Below are 5,010 nucleotides of genomic sequence, written 5' to 3' on the forward strand. Positions count from 1 at the left end.
CAGTTTTATATATATGCCAGAATCATAAAAGAAATCTTGATAGTTACAGATATTTCATTTTTTTCGAAAAAAATGCTGGAATGAAATGTTTTACGTACCAGGTATTTCTCTTTTCCGTCTTGCTATATAAGGGCCTTCACCCATGGACTGAGACAGCACATGTCCCGTCCGGTGCGAAAGGGTTAAAATAATTTTTTCCTTAATTTTTTCTACGATTGTTTTGTTCAGGAAAATTGATGATGATTTAATAAAAATAGCTTGGGTTCACGGCATAATTTGGATAAATAGGAGGTGCCAACAATCTAGAAATATGGTAGTCAAAAGTGCGATGAAAATTTTGTACCCCTTAATGATAAACCCCTTAATGTTATCTTTCTTCCTTATTACACAAATGTAAAGAATCTGGTGCTAAGGTTACAACGTTTCTTTTATTAAGTAAGTACATTATTTACACTAAGGATTTTGATTTTCAAACAAACTTAGTATTTTAGTTTTAGGACATTAAAACATAAATACTTTTCAAATATTCAGTATATTTATTATTAATAATAAATTTTAGCAAAAGAATAATGCTCGCGCACATTCGCATAAAATTGAATTTAAAATAAGGATTTAAATATTTATAAATGTATATAGTTCAGTATTTTTCTTAATTATTAAGTAATATATTTTTTTCTACTCATCCAGAAATTATATTATTGAAGTCATCTTCTCAGAGGTCTCTAATCGAAAATAATTTCATCATATACACGTCCATCATTAATCCCTGCTATTATATTTATTTATTTACTAATTTTTCATTATTTAATATTTTTTTATTATTTATATTTATGCATTTTTAATCAGCATTTATATAAAAAAAAAGGAGGGCACCTTACTTTAAGGGGGTTATACACAATTCAGAGAATTGTAAGCAGAAAAAAGTTGAAAATAAAAAATTTCTTCTACCTATTGCTTTAAAAAAATTAATTTGAAAAAATTAAAATATATAGATTAAAATAATTAATAAATACAAGTAGAATTTGAGGAGCTCTTAACTACAATACTGCATCAAGCTTCGGAATAAGATTTTAAAATTCTTTTGCCAGCTTCCTACTGGGAATTATCCTTCTAAAACTCTATGTTATTCTGATCTTGTTATATTCAGAACATCTAATACATCATGAAGTCAGATAATGGTTGATACGAATTCTTACAGCTCTACAATATTTTTGCGTTTTATAAAAGTGTTATTAAGTTGCTTTACAATGTAAAATAGTGAAATTTATCCGGCAGTCTTTATGCATCTAATATTAAATTTGTTTCACTAGTTTCAACAACTATTTAAGTCAAAAAATATGCCGTGACCAGGATTCGAACCTGGGTTATTGCGGCCACAACGCAATGTACTAACCACTATACGATCACGGCTTCAAGGTAATGTTGTTTAAATTGATTCTTTTCCGATTCTACAAATTAATTTAATCCACTTTCTTTCCGAATTACTGGAATTTAATGATGCGTAACGAGAGAATAAAATTCACGCTAGTTGTAAGAAATATTTATTTTTGCTCACAGATGGCGGCACCAAATCTTAAGAAATAATACAAAATCAAAACGCTTTATTTTCCTTATTCTTCTCTTTTTATGCTACGGTAATTTTATGAAGCAATAACGAGAGTTTTAAATTTCGAGTTAGTACAAGAATTTTTTATTATTGCTCACACATGTATAATATTATTCACTAGCAACACTAAAAGCTTCGTAATATATTACTTTTAATATTTCATGAAATTTGGTGAAGATTTCAAAAAATAGAAACAGTGATTGGGAAGTGACATTTTTGTATTTTACTTTCTTTTTTATTTTTCCGAAAGTGAACATTTTATTTATAAGAATTTTTTATTTTGGTCATTAAGAGGCTTATCCTCGCCAACATTGATTTTTTAAGGTTAAGGTTAAATTAAGGCTAATCTTTTTTAAAACTTTTGATAATATTGTAATATTTGAATATATATATGTATATATAATATAATATATATAATATAAAGAAGACATGAAAAATAATAAAGATTAATAAGAAAAGAGAAAAAAATTATTAAAATGAAATATTTTTAAAAATATTTTATTTTAATAATTTTTCTTATTTTTCTTTCGATTAATCTTTATTATTTTCCATGTTTTTTTCTATATTTTAAACCTATTTTATGAGTTCTATGTACTTGAAGCTTATGAGCAGTAAATAAAACTTCTGAATTTAATTCGTTTTTTTTTCTCTTTTATTTTATCCTTTTTGTCTAAATACATTTTATACATTTTTGGCTAAAATTTTAAAGCAATATGCAATTTGTGTTTTCGAGTCAGTAATTTAAAAACGGACTATTTCTTAGTTTTTTGGTTTTGCCAAATTTAATTTTATTATAGTTGAAACTGATGTAAACCGATTTTGGAGTTTGAAAATTCTTTCAAATTCCTTTGCAGAGAAACAAAAATACTTCTCAAGCATCTAATAACAGAAATTCGTATACTGTTTAACTGCGTTGCTGAAACTTCTGATTTCAGAATTGTAATGGTATGAAAATTAATAGTGAATCAGAAATACCGCACGCTTTGTTACTCTAATTCTGATTGGGTGAATCAGCCTTGCTTTTTACATTCATGGAAAAATACTGCCGAATAGAGTAAATAGTTCAATTATGTAAATCAGATAAGGAGGATTAAAAACATATTTAGAAAGATAACATCAGCTTGAAAAACTATCAACGTCAACAACAAAACCATCTTGGACAAAATATCAAAAATTACTCAAAGCTGAGTAAATAGAGAGGTAACGCTAGAAGTAGTCTAATAAAAAATCTATACATAAGTACAGTGAGTGATGAGCAAAAAATATTTAAAATATTTACAAACAATCAGATGATAATGCTAATGCATCAACCTTATAATTAAGTGTTCGAAGGCAAAATTGTTGCAAAGTTAAATTGACAAATTTATAAAAACTAAACAAATAATGGAAATAGATATTAGAAGGTTTATACGATGTACAGAAACAAACTTGAGTATAAAATTCAAGAAAATAATGCTTTATAGGAAACCAAAATTTAAGAATATAAAAAAAAAAATTGGAATTAATGTAAAGAAATAGCAAAATTTTCAATAAGAGGAATCGTAAAGCTTGACACTATTTGAAAGTACTTTAATTTATGTAAGGGAAGATTAAAATGTGAAAAAAACATTTTGTTTACCATTAAATTCCAAGCAATTGAGTAACAATATGGAAGTAATTAAAGAATGATTTAAAAAAAAAACTAATCTGAGCGTGACAGTTAAATGATTGACACGAGAATTTTTAAGATATATTTAAATTGTGAAGTCAAAGTCAATAAGAAAAATGAATTTTTTAAAAAAATTTAGAAACAAAAAACAAGCTTGATAGGATTAAATTTGTTGAAAATATGCTTTAAGGTTTTACTATTTAACAACATAAAAATTGCCGTTAATGATAAAAAAAGATGTTTGTGTTTATGGTCTTTCACTGACTTCATTTATTTATTTATTTAGATTGGTAGAGGGCGGTTGATATAATTAAAAATAACATTAGTTTTGTAAAGCTCACACAGAAAAAAAAGGTTTTTTTCTTAACTCAGCTATCTCCAAAAAATCATTATTTTTATTGTAATATTTTTCTTTCCTTTCTTAACTCATTTTTCTTAAAAATTGTGACTACGATTAATATTGATCAATGTTATCCTTATGTTAATAAAATATAAAGCATTTAACGGCTTTTTATCCAGTTGCAATTTCTTAAGCAAATTATTATGTAAATATAGCTTAGTATCGGTACCTAAGGTGAATAATAAAACATTGTAGTACTAACTATGCCAAATAGCATAATTTCAAAACATTTTTTAATCTTAGTATAAATATATTGGTAATATAAAACATTTGAAGGATTTTCTTAAGCAAAATTTTTTTTTGTGAATTTCGCTAAATATCGGTATTTAAGAATAATAAAATATTGTAGTAGTTATCTATGCCGAGTATTATAATATTAAAACATTTTTATCTGTGATGATCCATGTGACAATGTAACAAAATGAGTGGAATTTTATTTTAAGATTGATACTTAACTCATGTGTTTAAATTAATCTATATGTTAAAACAAAAAATTCAAAGAACGTACCATATTAATTTTATTGTTAAAATCTCCCATGCCTACATTTTTAACTCAACATTTCGGTAAGTAGTATATTTTTTCTTTTTTCTTTTACTTTTCTCGATACTAAATCTTTGACATTGGCCCTTCATCTACATATTGAAATGGACTATCGCTTACATCAATTCTGGCGGTGATGGGAATTCTTTATTTTCTGAATAATTATTACTATTCTTTGGCTCGCTTATTCCAACGTGTAAGTCTCTGCCAGTATTTTGGCGCACGATTAAAACTCCATAGATGTCTTGCACGTTCTTACGTTTGTTTTGGTAACTGTCATCTATATTTCTGTTACTTTCTGAATAAATTGTGATTGCTTTTTCAGTGTTAAGCTGTTCTATTTCACCCGATTGTTCTATTATTTCTCGTTTATCCCTCACTTTGCTGACTACGACATATTCTTCTGGTTCTTCTTCAAGTTCTCTTTCAAAATTATCGTCTGTTAGATGAGCAGATGGGACTTTCTTGAAGCCGTGCGAAGAAATATCTTCAGATCTAAAAGCTCGAACAGAGTCTCTTTCCAACTCTTGAATCTGAGATAGTGGAATGAATCCATTAAACTCAATCATTTCTTCAGGACTTGCAAATTCAAAGGAATTCTGTAATGCAGTTTGATTTTTCTCCATTTTGGCTTCATGATCTAATTCTTTGTGTGGAAGAGATTCATTTTCAATGGAGGCCAAATATATCGTTTCTTCAGGATTCGCGTCTCCAGAAGAATTCTGAAATGTTATTGGCTGTTTCTTAAAAAAAGCTTCATGATTGAAGTTTGTATGTGGGTGAGATTCATTTTCAATAGAGGCCAAATATATCGT

General features: G+C 27.0%; 1 non-coding gene across 1 annotated transcript; it reads right to left on the bottom strand.

Moving 5' to 3' along the window:
- Window positions 1-1,338: 1,338 nt before the first annotated feature.
- TRNAH-GUG (transfer RNA histidin (anticodon GUG)) lies at window positions 1,339-1,410 on the bottom strand. The gene has a single exon. It is a non-coding gene; the product is annotated as a tRNA-His (tRNA).
- Between the last annotated feature and the right edge of the window lie 3,600 nt (window positions 1,411-5,010).

The sequence above is a fragment of the Parasteatoda tepidariorum genome, chromosome 2 (genome assembly GCF_982258835.1).
Source record: "Parasteatoda tepidariorum strain Cologne lab strain chromosome 2, Ptep-v5.0, whole genome shotgun sequence".
Lineage (NCBI taxonomy): Eukaryota > Metazoa > Arthropoda > Arachnida > Araneae > Theridiidae > Parasteatoda > Parasteatoda tepidariorum.